The sequence below is a fragment of the Salvia splendens genome, chromosome 16, assembly GCF_004379255.2.
Source record: "Salvia splendens isolate huo1 chromosome 16, SspV2, whole genome shotgun sequence".
Taxonomy (NCBI): Eukaryota; Viridiplantae; Streptophyta; class Magnoliopsida; order Lamiales; family Lamiaceae; genus Salvia; species Salvia splendens.
In genome coordinates, this window is record NC_056047.1 from 13417810 (window position 1) to 13433622 (window position 15813).

Below are 15813 nucleotides of genomic sequence, written 5' to 3' on the forward strand. Positions count from 1 at the left end.
CATATTTGACCTATCGGCCAAATTGAGTTGGGTCAAACCCCCCACAACAAGTTGGTGGGGGGGTTGAGGTGGCACATAGGGAGCGAGAGCGGGAGCGGGTTCGGGATCGGGGGCGGATGGAGTCGCGGCGCGACGGCGGTTGAGAACCGCTTGGGCCGGCGTCGGGACTACTCAAGTTAGCTCTGGCAAGTTGGCTAGCCACGTCTTCGGAGCCGGCGTCGGATAGGGATACCGACCTTGACCGTTTGGAGGAGCCGCTAGAGGAGGATGTTATGCCTCCCCTATACTTCGGATGCGACCGCGTCTCCTGCCAAATGTTGAGGTACTTGAACGGCTTGTAGTTCATGGATTGGTAGGTCGACAAGGCGGAACTGATGATGTCGACCTCGCTCTGGCCGCTCCCCGCCGACCGCTCTTCCTGAAGGTAATACCCCTGGAACTTTTGGATTTATTCGTTGGCTCTGTATATGGCGTAGTGCACCATACTCTCGTTGCGCTCGATTGTTCCAGCCGACCGGTTTTCATTGTACCGGCGACAGATGCGCCACCAATAATGATCGCCGGATTGGTTCGTGCCAACATCCGGATCTTCGGAGATTGACAAGAACGCTTTGAACAACTGCTCCATCTCCACCGGAGTGTACGGTGTGAGGAAACCGCGAGTAGGAGGAGTCGGAGTTTGGGAGGGGCCGCTCGACCTCGCTCTAGGCTCGGGTGTCCACCCGTATTGCCCTTCGGGGGCATCTTGGTCGTCGATCGGGTAAGGCCGGTAGCCACCCGGAACTTCCAAACCTTGGGTTTGAGGAGGGGCCGAATATTCCGATTCCGGACTAGGAAACAGTTGTGAACCGAACCACTCGGGGTTCCAACCGTGGGAGCCGTGGGGTGATCGCCGTGGCCTGACATTGTTATGTTGTAGGAGTGGAAGAAAGATTGAGAATTGAGAATGGAAATGAGATGATGTAGATGAGAATTGTGTAGTGTGGTGTGAATTTTTGGGTGTGAAAGTGGAGGTATTTATAGATGAAAATGTGTATTTTTGGGGGAAAAAATTGAAAAATAAATTAAAAGTGGGTAGAAAACGGATATAATTTTTTGGGAAGTGGGAAAATATTTTTTTTTTATTTTTAATCGGATTTTTTAATTAAAATCTTTTTTTTAAAATCAAATTGCCAACAGCTATGCCGTGACCAATCACCGCCTGCCACATACGCTGCTCGCTGGCACGGACGTGCTCGATGCATCGAGCAGCGCCGTGCCAGCGGCAAGAGCGCAGCGGCGGACAGCGGTGCCGCACCGCTGGCACGGATGGACGGACGAGCTGCAGCTCGCCGATATGTATGCTCTTAGTCCAAGGACTACAGAAGATATTTTTAAAGTCCAGGAACTATGGGCGAGATAAATTCATAATTCATGGACATTTTTGTAGTTAGGTCGACATTATAAACCAACTCATTCTTGATTCTCCCATAATATCACTAGTGTTTATTCAAATTAAACCAACTCATTCTTGATTCTCCCATAATATCACTTGTGTTTATTCAAATTTCATTGTATCTTTTACTCCCGATTATTACTCATTCTCTGAGTATATGAGTAATAATTATTACCAAACTTCATTGCATCTTCTCCCCTTAATTATAACTAATCTTCATATGTTTATGATTTAACGTTTCATTTTTGACTCGGCACAATTTTTTAAAAATTATTATCTGATTTTATGAAATAAAATAAATGAAAAAGCTAGTAGTTGAAAATCTCATTTTATTGTCAAATCCAATTTTGGGTTATGTTATAGCGTAAAAGTAGTTTTAAATGCAGAATGCATAACGACAACATAGAGGTCATTGTTAGGAAGACGGAGTTCATCCTTAGTTTTTAGTTCATTTAAAAAATTCCATATTAAGAGTTCATTTATCTTGTGAGGATCAAACATATTGCACATAAAAGGCGCACTCCAAAATTCCGTGTTATGGTTCATTCATCATTAGTTTGTTTTTAGTTCATTTAAATTTGTTTTCTTATGCAAAAGAAATTTAAAAATGAAAGGCGCATTCCAATGGCAAGCTATGGATAAATTTGTTAGTTATAGGAACTTGATAATTAACATACTCGAATGATGCAGGTTTTATATCAACTAAAGCAATGTGAATAGATGGAACAAAACCACTAACCTAACTCTGCTACAACTCTCCACCCTACAAAGGTAGTATCAAATGTTTTGTACATCACTCACCAGTAATCCTCTCTAATCCAAGTGCTTTGGATACTGGATGCTTTTACAAGTATTTCCTCTGTATTGAACAAAAAAATGCAGTCCTGCAAACCCAAAAAACTGAAAGTTAATCATAATGCTAGACATTAACCTTCATCGAAAACTAACTTTATCAGCAACAAGCCTGATTGATTTCTGGAAATATATGAGTTTGCTGTAACCAACAAGATATGATATGCAAGACATACCCCACTCATTTGGTCTTCTTTACTCAGAAATTCTCTTGTTTCTTGCCTCTGCTTTCCAATGCCTTCGGCTGGATGATAATCCATTTGCTGAAATTGGAGTATTTGAAGGATTTAATAGTGGATTTTCTTGATGGCCGCCACCATCCACAAAGATTGCTGAACTTTCGCTTGAAATTACAGTGCCACCGTTATTCAAAGGACATGTTTCTGAGTTCTTGTGCATATGGGCTGTCCTGGCATCTTTCTTCCAATCTCTCTGACAATGAATACGGGTCAAGTAATCTGGGGCAATTCCGCTTACAGAAATATCAACTTCCAGCGGTACAGAGAGAAACTCAGTATGCAGCGGCTGATAATGCACAGGTGTTGATTGATCAATACTTGACGCCTTTCTTAGATCAGCTTCTTGACGCTTACGAGCTCTATATCTACGTTGCCTCTCTCTATTCTTCAAACGACGCACCGAAATGTCATCAGGACTTCTGGCAGCTTCTTTTTCATCATGATGCAACAACAGAGAACCATCCATCCTGGAATAACCACAAGTAAAATACAGATTAGTAAGACATGTGTTTCAAAAGAACATCAAGTAATTTCCAAACCAAAAACAGCATTCTCTATAACCCAAGCCTTTTCAAGACAGTATCTTTCAGTGCAGGAATTTGCACCAGGTTGACTCTTGATTGCACAATTTACTTCATCCATATTGATTTTCAATAAAATTTTAATTAAACAATGAAGAAATAAACTGGGTTTATTTTTCTGTAAGCAATCACCACAGGTAAAGGGATAAGAAGCACAGATACGTAAAAACTGTTCCAATTAGAGGAACAATATATAGGTGTAATGGAGACTTGAGATGACAGAAACGTAAAAACTGCTCCAATTAGAGGAACAATATCTAGGTATAATGGAGACGTGGAGATCCTCTCAAATAGGAACATATAAGTATGTAAAGTTTCCGAGAGAATAAGAGTATGGATGCATGTTAAAATTAATATCCAAAGTTAGTGCCATGGGGAGTATAACTTTGGAAATCTTTTAAATTTGAGCCAGAGGTGTCTTCAACAACAAAATGTAGATCAGAATTTTTCTCCTTGAAAGATGAAGAAAGAATTATAGATTCTACTAAGGTATAAACTCATACACAATATTTACAATTCATCTGACCAACTTAAGGGGGGTAGGCACTTGAAAGAGAGAATTTTTCCATATCCTTATCTTTTAAGAAAGTATGTTTGAGCCTATAAGAAACAGCAAAGCAGACCACATGTACACTTCACATGCAAAACTGCAATAGCTATAAAATAAATATATATGAACCAGTACTTTATCCACCAGAAGGAAAAGTTTACGGTTAGAAAATAGGGTAACAACGAAGGTGGTCATTGGCTAAGAGATCTTTATGGAACACTTTTACCAACGCAGCAGACATATTCAGTTGGCAAGATATATTATTGAGAGAGAGAGAAAGAAATAAACCACTGAAAGGTTGCAGTAGATATGGCTTGAAAATACACTTAAACTTATGGTAGCACCAGCCTCATATTTTAAACAACAGCTTTTACCCGATCAGCTTTTACTTAAGATGATTATATCATTCTTGCCATCTTAATCTATGTAGAGCTTCCTTCTCACTCTTTCTTGCAACTTTCTCAATGATGGCTTGTAACCTATTCATGGTGGACTGGAATAACTCCAATAGTTAGTTCGATTGGTGGTCCGTATCAGCGGTAATGCTAGAAATATAGCTTGACTTGAGGGGAGCAAGAGTCGGAATTTTCAGCGAAAGGGGGCTAAAATCAAGATTTCTGAAAAAAATAGAAAATTAAAAGGTAAAACCGGACTGGGTTTGCATTTAATTATTGTAAATGAACCCTATAGAACTCCATATATCACCTGCCTTATTATTTTTCAGACAGGTTGTTAGTACAGCTGAAGAGAATTAACTCAGTGCAAGATATCCTATTGCTTCTTTTGGTTGCCAAAATTCAAGAGGATGCTTAGTTTCTTCCAAAGTGATATTGACTTAATGTTAGCCACTTGATTCACTGATTCTAGTTTTTTCATAAATGATACTCCCTTCATCCCTCACAGATATAGCACACTTGAGTTGCATGTGTGAATGCCAAAGCAGCCAAACATAGCAATTGTGCTACACTTTGAAGGACGGAGGGAGTATTAACAACACCAAAAGTATGTGTTGCAACTTGCATGTGTGAATGCCCATACTGCAAGCATCACACACGATGTTGTCAAAAACGCGCCTGGGGCGCAGGGTGCACGTGGCTAGGCTGGAACCGCCCCAAGGTAGCCAGAGCGAGCCAGGGGCTGCTGGGCTATTCTGGGACGGTTGTGACCTTTCAAATCTTTAAGCATTCAAACCTTCAAATGTCATTAAATCTTTTTTTCCCTAAAATAACTAAAATACCGAGAACGTTGAAATCTGACAGAATCCCTTCAAAGTTCAAATCTCCAAAAATAATCTCTAACGTTCCTTTAAAACCAATGAATGTTCCACAATTCTGATTACGGCTCATATTCAGCATTCTTCTTCTACTCAAATTCTTCCTTGCTCTTCGACTCAAAAGTTTCAAATCCTTCCTCAATTCGACTCACATTCTCCCAGAACATTTCCAGAATAGGAAAGAATCTAGTAGAAATTGAGTCATGTTTTGAATTCCACCTGTGGCTTTTCTTTTTATCTCTAAGGTAATTGTCTTCTTAATTAATCCCAGTGACTTCCATACAGATTTCTATTTCTAGTGCAGATTAAGTGCTTTTTGGAACTGTTAGTGCGACCGATTAGTGGGGCCCGCACCCTGTCGCATCACCTCACACATGTATCATAATTTAGAAGTTATTGATACAAAGAGACTTCTAGTCCTCTGTGGAAATCTTTGAATAGCCACACCACTGCTTAGGGGAAAATAGCTGACAGTGATTAAAATCTCCAATTCTTCATATAGGAGTTTTCTGTTTTAGACTATCAGGATTAATCAAATCTGCATCAAAAACGCTCCTCCATACATGAATTAATCATTGATCTCTAGATGATTTCTGTTATTAGATTGATGAAGAAACAAAACTTTACTGTATATTTTGTCTAACAAGGATAGATAAACTTATACTATTCAACATCGATGCTTGTTCTAAACACCACCGACGCATCACCTTCACAAGATTCATCACAGTTTCTATGAGGGAATTGCTAGAGGAGTTGAAGTCATGTATTATTAAGAATAAATTAAAGACTGAAGACAGCTAAATGAGCTTTGAAAGCAAGAATATATAGAGAAGTCCCAGTCATTAAACCGTGATGGACTACTAGCTGTTTTTACCATTTTAGCATTACTGCTCGGGCTGGAACACAATCTAACGACGTCTCCTTGGATGATCATAACTTGCATGCATTCTACAGTGTTTTCCAATAATCAAAATCATGAAATCATCAGAGCTTGCATCGGGCCCTACCCTTTCACAGATATGAAGTTATTAGATCTCTGTAATGATCTATTTCGAGCAATTTATTTCCAGTTTAGCTAAGACACATGTTACAACAGCACTTTCTTACCTACGTTTCTCTTATTTGATAGTATATCGTGTAAATTGTCATTTTCCTGAGACTTTAATCATCATCATCCTACTTTCATTATTATCAAATGATTAAAAAATGAATACATAAAGCCAGGCGGTAAGCATAATAAATAATGAGTTAGCAAAGAAATGTGTTAATCAACAATAAAAGCTCAGATTCCCCACTTCACAGAGATAAAAATCTTAGTCGTGATCTCGCAGAAAAATCCGTTCAAGAGGTATACATGTACATATTAAGCAACAAATTTTAGTAATCAATCGAGATTGCATATCTACGCATTGCGTATATAAAAATCACAAAACACCCTAATTTTACAACCACGCCCGCACAAAAAAAAAAGAAAATTTTACCTGGTTGAAGATTCCCCGGTGAAAAAAACAGGTGCCAGGAAACACCATGAACAGAGCGCCGTAGCTAGGCCGGAAGATTGAAGAGGAGATGGACGATCGAGAAATGGGATTGGTGTTGGGCCAAGCTAATTTCAGATGCTTTACAGAGAATTTCTTGGGTTCATGATTTGATATAGTCAAACTTCCCCTAAAATTAAGAAATTAATTTGAATTTAGTCGACTTTTTGGTAATCTCACCAATTCTTTTTGAGAAATTTCGGAATATGGGTTTAAATTCGCTGACCTTTCGAGATACGGGATTCAATTCGCTTACCTTTCGACATATGGGTCCGAGACATGCGAATTTTTCGGAATAAAGGTTTTACACCTTTTTATATTTATTCTCTTCATTTTTCTTATTATTTCCCTTTCAATAATTATAGATTTACTAAACTATCCTTTAACCATCTCTCAAAAATTTCATTTTACCTCCCTCCAAACTATTTGCGCTCCACTCTTAAAAGTCAATCTTCTCTCTCAAATTCTCACGAGAGAGTGATGATTCACTACGCATAATTAAGAAGCATGAATTCCTATCAATATCCAGTAAATGGTCATATAAAATATACTGACGTTAAGCTGCATTAACATTAACAACATTAGAGTCATATGGTATTTCATCAATTGTCAATACTATGTAACATTGTAAACTGATTTTTAAGTTGATTGAGAAAAGAAAGGGTTGTGATGGAATATAAAATACAACTTGTTCACATTAAGCAGTACCATTTGGAATTTGAACAATCTATTCCTTTCTTCATTTAGACCAGTGAACTTGATTAATCCGGGCTAGTTTCCAGAAAATCTAGTAACACGGAGAGGTAAAATGAAATTTTTGAGAGATGGGTTAAAGGATAGTTTAGTAAATCTATAATTATTGGAAGGGAAATAATAAGAAAAATGAAGAGAATAAATATAAAAAGGTGTAAAACCCTTATTCCGAAAAATTCGCATGTCTTGGACCCATATTTCGAAAGGTAAGCGAATCGAATCCCTTATCTCGAAAGATCAGCGAATTTAAACCCATATTCCGAAATTTCTCATTTTTGTTGTTCAAGAGCATCCTCATCCGTGCTCTTGCCAACGAGCACGGATGTGGATTCAGTCCCACTTTTACTCTCTGCTCATAGGCAAGAGCACAACACTCACATCGGTGCTCTTCCGCATGGACAAGTTCAAGTGTCCACCATTCTATTATTCAATTTAAATAAAAACATTTCCACAAAATTAGAATGCATTAAAAATACCCGTAATAATATTACAAATTACAAAAAAAATTAAAAATTACATAATTAAAATACTAAAAATTAAAAGTTACATAATTAAAATACTAAAAATTAAAAATTACATAATTAAACACCTAAAAATTAAAAATTACCCCCGTGGATGACTATTCATCCGGCTCTACCCCTAATGTTCTTTGGATACCCCGTATCATCGCTACATGCGATCGAAGTTGCTCGGGGGTCATAGTTGACCTATCGGCCAAATTGAGTTGAGCCAAAATGTTGAGGTGGCACATAGGGAGCGGGTTCTGGAGCGGGGGCAGATGGAGTCGCGGCTCGACTGCGGTTGGCCGCCGCCTTCTTCCTTCCTTGCGGCCGGCGTTGGGAACTGCTCGGGCCGGCGTCGGGGCTACCCAAGTTATCTCCGGCAAGTTGGCTAGCCACATTCTCGGAGTCGGCGTCGGATAGGGATACCGACCTCGACCGTTTGGAGGAGGAGCTAGAGGAGGATGATATGCCTTCCCTATAATTCGGATGCGCTCGCGTCTCCTGCCAAATGTTGAGTTACTTGAACGGCTTGTAGTTCATGGATTGGTAGGTCGCCAAGGCGGAACTGATGATGTCAAGCTCGCTTCGGTCGCTCCCCGCCGACCGCTCTTCCTGGAGGTAATGCCCCTGGAACTTTTGGATTTCTTCATTGACTCTGTATATGGCATTGCGCACCATACTCTCGTTGCGCTCGATTGTTCCAGCCGGCCGGTTTTGATTGTACCGGCAACAGATGCGCCACCAATAATGGTCACCGGATTGGTTCGTGTCAACCTCCGGATCTTCGGAGATTGACAAGTACGCTTTGAATAATTGCTCCATCTCCCCCGGAGTGTAAGGGGTGCGGACACCACGAGTAGGAAGATGAAGAGTTTGAGAGGGGCCGCTCCCTCCCGCTCTAGGTACGGGTGGTTCGGGTGTCCACCCGTATTGCCCTTCGGGGGGCATCTTGGTCGTCGATCGGTTAAGGCCGGTATTTTTGGTGTGGAAGTGGGGTGGGGGTATTTATAGATGAAAATGTGTATTTTTGGAGAAAAAAAATTAAAAAATAAATTAAAAGTGGGTAGAAAACAGATATAATTTTTTGGGAAGTGGGAAAATATTTTTTTATTTTTAATCGGATTTTTTAATTAAAATCCGATTTTTTTTTAAAAAAATCAAATTGCCAACGACATTGCCGTTGGCCAATGGACGGCTGACACGTGGGCTGCTCGCTGGCACGGACGTGCTCGATGTATCGAGCAGCGCCGTGCCAGCGGCGAGCAGCGGTTGCCGCGCCGCTGACACGGAAGGACGGACGGTTGCGCTCAACCGATGTGGATGCTCTAAAGATAACCTTAGATTTGTTATACTACTATAAGATAAAATAATAGTACTAGTAAATAGCAGTATTGAATAAAAAAAAATTATATGTTTTTCGCTATGTTTTATTATGAGATCGCTACTTGACGTTTGATAAGTATATAAATTAAAAAAATATATATTTTTTAATTCGCGAACTTTGTTAAACTATCCTTTTAGGTTTGTAATATATGAAAATACTTTTGAGATCCGTCAACTTCGACTTAATATATCATTTGAACTATTTTTTTATTTTTTTGAACAGAAATACCCTTAGAGCTTCCACAACTGGTGTTCTTAGCTAAGAGTAGCTCGTGTCGTCGAGACGGCACACGACAAGCTCATCGTTCGGCACGAGCACGCTGTCTGTGAAAGACCATGCGTCCAGCCTACTCCATTTTAGTTTGGTTAGTAGTTCCATTGGTTCATAATATACTTCATACTATACTAGTTACATCGATTCATAGATTAAATCATGAATTGATAGTCCGTTACTTCGATTAATGTCTGATTTTGGAAACTTTGATTCTAATGGCGTTCCGAATTTAGAATGCATTGCTAAATTTGACGTTCGTTGAAGTGTTTTTCAATCTAATGTTTTGAAAGAATCTAGAACCAAATTTAGGACTCAAAAAATCCTTCATCAGAGGTACATGTACAGTGGCCGCCAACTAATTGGACTAAAAATTCCAAATCGTGAAAAATATAATCAAAATAAGTAAAGTGCGTGCAAAAATAAAACATACTACTACAAACTTGGATAGAATTTAAAATGTTTAATTTAAGAGAAAAGTTGAAATCTTAAACCTCAAATTTCATTTTGAATAATGTTTTTGACTTTTGAATTAGACAAGCTATAAAAGGGAGCACACTAATCACAAACTTCTTTTTTTTAATCAATTTCTGTAATCTATTGCTGATTATATGGATCCGGCTGCTTAATCATTAACAGCGACAGTAACTGAAACGAATTAAATCGGTGATAGTCAAACATGTTTAGGGGTGTGCATTCGGGTTTCGGTTCGGTTTTTCGCCCAAACCGAACCGAACCCGAAAAATCGAATTTAGTATAAAACTGAATCCGAATCGAAACCGAAAACCGAATTAAACCGAAATTGTATGAATTTCAACCAAAAACCGAAATTGTATGAAAAAACCGAAAAATCAAAATAAAAAAAAGTCAGAAAACTATACTAACATGATTAACGTCTATCAACCAACAAAATAAACATATCTAGGCAATGCCATCAATTTCAACCAAAATAAAATTTCATACTATCTAATAACAAGCGTCCACTCTTCAATATCTTAGTTTCAAATGTCTATCTTGTCAAGTTCATTTCTAGATGGAATCTTAAAATGAGGACATATCATAGAAACAAAGTGTTGAAAACACTTTCCTTCAACAAACTCAAAAGGCAACTCATCAACAATTAGCATAAAAGCTAAAGCTTTCTCAGCCTTTTCTTGATCAAAATTCCAAGTATCAAAGGGAAGAACTTTGGCTAAATCTTTTCTTTTTTTCATCCCCTTTGTCATCCTCATGGGGAACAACTTTAGTTACATCATTTTCAATGCTATCTTCAATGGTTTTTCTTTCATTATTCAACATCTACAAGAAGAAAGAATTAGAAAATTATAACATTAAATCGTAAATTGGAGAAAATTATTACACCACCATAAGCCCCAAAATCAGTTGGGAAAGAAGCCAAAGAAACTCAGAGTACATGCTCTGCAGAGCTGCAGAGTAACGCAGCCAGCTGTACAGCCTGTGGAGTCTTTTTTCCAGCCAACACTCAATTTTGCAGCTTTCAGTTACAAGAAATGTGTATATATACACATGCTGAACCTCTCGGTTCCACCCCCACACACCACACAAATACTTTCAACAAGACAAAGGTTGGGGAGCGAAGGATCGAGCAGGAGTAATGAGCAGCCTCACTCATCAGTCACAAGAGGTAAATCCTCAAAATCACACTAGCATCATATAGCATAAGGCACTAGATAGCTAAGAGCCGATGCTAACAGTAGAACATCACAGATAGCAACATCACCAAGCATGTTGCCTCTAATTTCAAATGGAACATTAGGCAAATTCAGACCTTTCCCCAAGACAATGTAGCTAATCTTCCTTATACCCAAATGTGTGAATGAACGAAACTTAAGCTTCAAGTCACATATACAATCAGAGCATAACATCACAACATCACCAAATTAAACTACTCAGCAAAACAATCAACCAAGACTCACTTAAATCCTCCAAAAATTTACCTCCCTGTGCTTGAATAAATAAGACGAGAGAGAAATGATAGAGACTTAGCTTCTGCCCGACGAAGGCGACGGCGAGCCATGACGATGGCGGGCTTGGGCAGTACCGAGTCTAACCGAAGGGGAATGACAGGGGTCGACTTCGACCAAGCGCCGTAAGCTATCCCCGAAGCGGCTGATGCACCGGCAGTAGAGGAAGAGGCGGCGAGGTCACGACCTCCGAAGTGACGCCTCAGCCCCATCCACGACTCCGCCGCGAAAGGAAGAGGAGCGCCGCTGCCTTCCTGTGTTGAAGCGGAGAGGGCAAGAGATCGATGGGCGGTTGGCGTTGATTCGCCGGTGACGACGGCTCAGAATTGGAGAAGCCTCCAATCTAGGGTTTGTGGTGAATTGTGGAAGTAAGGGGTGATTTGGGGGAGGGGCCGAAACTGATGGAAGGGAGGAGTTCCATGTTTTTTTTAATTTGTGCCCATTCTTTCAATTGGGAAAAAATGACTAAAGTGAAATTGAGAATCATACAAAGAATGGATACGGGATATTATTAGTCAATATATCAATTTTCATTTTCTATATTAATTTATATCTTAATTTAGGCTTAATATTTAACATTATAATCGTAAGACACGCAATGGAAATGTCATTAAGTAAATCCTCTTTTGACATTTATTTAAAATGCAGCAATAATGGATATTATAAATGTCATAAAATGTTGGTGTGATGATTGGATATATATATTGACATCTTTTATGAAGTATCATATTGTAAGTGTGAGAACAACTCATTTTTTTAGTAGTGTCAATTCAACATACAATAAAATTATACACTGTATCAGAGCATTAAACACTCAAATTTTATTGTATTAGGTCATCCGCAACGCTGTCTCTTATCCGCCTCTTAACCGTCTCATCTCTTAACTATTCATGGGTCCCACTGTACTTTTCACTCCATCTCTTAACTAAGAGACAGAACCTGCAACCCTCCATCTTTTATCCGCCTCTTAACCAACTCATCCCTTAACTATTCATTCAATTTCATTCTTTATTTTTATTTCCAACAAATTCAATTAATAAAAACACACTTCATTAAATAAAATAAAAATTACAACTTAAAATCCTAAAAAAATACATAATTAAATTCGTGGCATAATAAATAAAAAAGACATAATTTAAAATACAATTTTATAGAAATTATAAAAACTACTCCGCCGACGAATCATCCCCCGGAGGCGGTGGAGGCGGAATACCAAGTTGTCCCTCCAGATACACAATGCCGGCATGATGGGCTTGAAATTGGGCAGGCGTCATGCGGGAAGTGTCTGTCATCGTGGTGGTGAAATACATGGACATTAAGGAGGAGGGCGGCCTTTGGGAGCCGGCCTGGCTTGATTCGCCTCGGCCCCTCCTCCCTCTAGCCGTCTTCGCCTCCTTGGTCCCTTGTGGCCGACGGCGCCCACGGGAGGACCCCCCTGCATCATCGACCGTGCCCTCAACCTCCTGCGAGGCAACCTCTTGTGCGGCGCTGCCTGAACCGCCCCCACTAGACGAGTATTGGCCACCCATCGTGTGCTTCGTGCGCTTCGAGGTCGAGCCCGTGCTGGACTGGACACCGTCGTCCCACCTTGCCTCGTCTTTGACGACCTCATGTTTGAATTCTTTGCCGGTGCCGTCGAAATAGACTCGCAAAGCTGATCGCAGAATGTCGGCTCCCATGACTCCGCTTTGGTAATGAGCCACTTCAGTCTTGTAGATGCCGCAGAATTTTTTGACCCCTCTGTCGACTCGGTCAAAGTGAACGCGAAGCATCTTCAATGTGCGGCGGCGGGACGCCTTCGGCTTAATCTCATTGTAGGCCTCGGTGACCTTTTCCCAGAAGCACTTCCGGGTTTGTTGATTCCCGACGATGGGATCGTACGAGACGCTGATCCAAGTGTTGTACACATCCATCGTGTCCTTGCGGCTGTACGAATGCCGACCTACATCCTCATCCTCCTCGGCTGCCTCCGCCTCTTCCTCCACGGCGTCGAATGCCCTGGAGTTTCCACCGCCTCGTCCTCCTTCCGGAGTGGGTTCATCCGGATAATCCTCCCTAATTTGGGATAATCCCTGCGAATACCTCAGGGCGGAGGGACGAGCGTATGCATCCACATTAAAATGGGGTGGTTGGTACCCCGCCGGCGTCGACGAGCCTTGGGTGCCCGGCGTCGACGAACCGGAACCCGAACCACCCAATACATTGTGCATGCCCCCCAGTCGCCAAACGCGTTGATGTCAAACCCGCCGGAGCCGCCCTCGTTTCCGTCGCCGGACATTTTGTGATGAATATTGGAGAGGTTATATAAAAATTGGAGAGGTTAGATGAAAATTGGAGATGAAATGAAGATGATTTGAGAATAATAGATGTGTGTTTGTGTGTGTAATGAGGATGAAATAGGAGTATTTATAGAGTAAAAAAAATAAAAGAAAAAGAAAAAACAGTCGAAAATGGTGATATTACCGTTTGATTTTTTTTAATTTATTAATTCAATTTTTTTTTTAAATGATTTATTATGTCAGCGTGACGAAGCCCACTCGCCGGCCGGCGAGTGGGTGCTACGCGTGGCGCAAGCGCGCTTGGCGAGCTGGCTCGCCATCCGTCTCGGTGGGACGGCGTCTCGGTAGGATGGTGACGAGATGGGACCCTGCAACGCGTCCCGCGCGGGTCTCGTCTCGGAGGGACGAGATAAGAGACACCCGCGAGATGCGTTGCATGTGCTCTTAGAAAATTAAACTCTCAATTTCACTAAATAAAAAATTACACTCGAGAATGCATTACACAAATTAAATAGGAATCAAATGAGTAGAAGATTTTACCTTCTTCTTGAGCGGCGTGGCTGGCTGAGGGAGGAGGCGACTGCTGGATGCCTGGAGGCTGGAAGGCGACGAGTCGGGTGGAGGGGCGCCGACGGGCAAGTCTCTGGAGCACGGCTGGAGAGCGGAGGCGACGGGGTGGAGAAGAGATGGGCGACAGAGTGGAGAAGAGGGGTGAACTTTGGAGGTGGAGAAATCTGGATCTGGAGGGGGAGGCGGAAACGTGAAGGACTAAATTAGGGTTAGGGTCTTTTTAAATACTATATAATATATATATATATATATATATATATATATATATATAGTTGTGATCATATGATAACCCTCAAATCACGTAATAACCCTATAACCAAATCTGGACCACACATATTTTATAATCTTGTGGTTCAGATTCAAACTTAGATTTACTTCATAAAAAAAAGCGCGGGGTAAATATGTCATTTCCCTCATTTAATTTCTGAATTTCGCCAAATATCACGTAAAATGATAAAATGATAAATGTTAGGTTTATTGCATAGAATGATAGTTTTGCCGGATAGAATGATACTCTGAGTTGATAAAATGATAATATGTCGTTTCCCTCATTTAATTTATTAATTTCGCCAAATATCACGTAAAATGATAAAATGATATATGTTAGGTTTATTGCATAGAATGATAGTTTTGCCGGATATAATGATACTCTGAGTTAATAAAATGATACTTTTTGACTGACTGATAAAATGATATATGTTAGGTTTATTGCATAGAATGATAGTTTTGCCGGATAGAATGATACTCTGAGTTCATAAAATGATACTTTTGACTGACTGATAAAATGATAAAATTATATATGTTAGGTTTATTGCATAGAATGATAGTTTTTCCGGATAGAATGATACTCTGAGTTGATAAAATGATACTTTTAGCTTATAAATGTTAGGTTTACTGCATAAAATGATAGTTTTGCCGGATAGAATGATACTTTCAGCCGATAGAATGATAGTTTTGCTGGGTAGAATGATACTTTCAGCCGATAGAATGATAGGTATTTTTGGTGTATAAAATGACATTTTTGTTTAATAAAATGATAATCTAAGCGGATAAAATGACAGTAACCTTATAAAAATGATACTCTTAGTTGATAAAATGATACGTTTACTGCTTTGTGATAAAATGATAGGTTTATTTCATAGAATGATGGTTTTGCCGGATAGAATGATACTCTGATTTGACTGACTGATAAAATGATAAAATGATATATGTTAGGTTTATTGCATATAATGATAGTTTTTCCGGATAGAATGATACTCTGAGTTGATAAAATGATACTTTTAGCTTATAAATGTTAGGTTTACTACATAAAATGATAGTTTTGTAGGATAGAATGATACTTTCAGCCGATAGAATGATAGTTTTACCGGGTAGAATGATACTTTCAGCCGATAGAATGATATGTATTTTTGGTGTATAAAATGACATTTTTGTTTAATAAAATGATACTTTTACCTGATAAAATGATAATCTAAGCGGATAAAATGACAGTAACCTTATAAAAATGATACTCTGAGTTGATAAAATGATACGTTTACTGCTTTGTGATAAAATGATAGGTTTATTTCAAAGAATGATAGTTTTGCCGGATAGAATGATAC

The 15813-nt window shown here is 39.7% G+C and overlaps 1 long non-coding RNA gene across 1 annotated transcript; it reads right to left on the reverse strand.

The window, feature by feature from the left end:
- Positions 1-2103: 2103 nt before the first annotated feature.
- Positions 2104-6575, reverse strand: LOC121770385. Its single transcript, XR_006043756.1, has 3 exons — positions 6412-6575; positions 2464-2993; positions 2104-2319 (listed from the first exon to the last, which is right to left on the reverse strand). It is a non-coding gene; the product is annotated as an uncharacterized LOC121770385 (long non-coding RNA).
- Positions 6576-15813: the final 9238 nt, after the last annotated feature.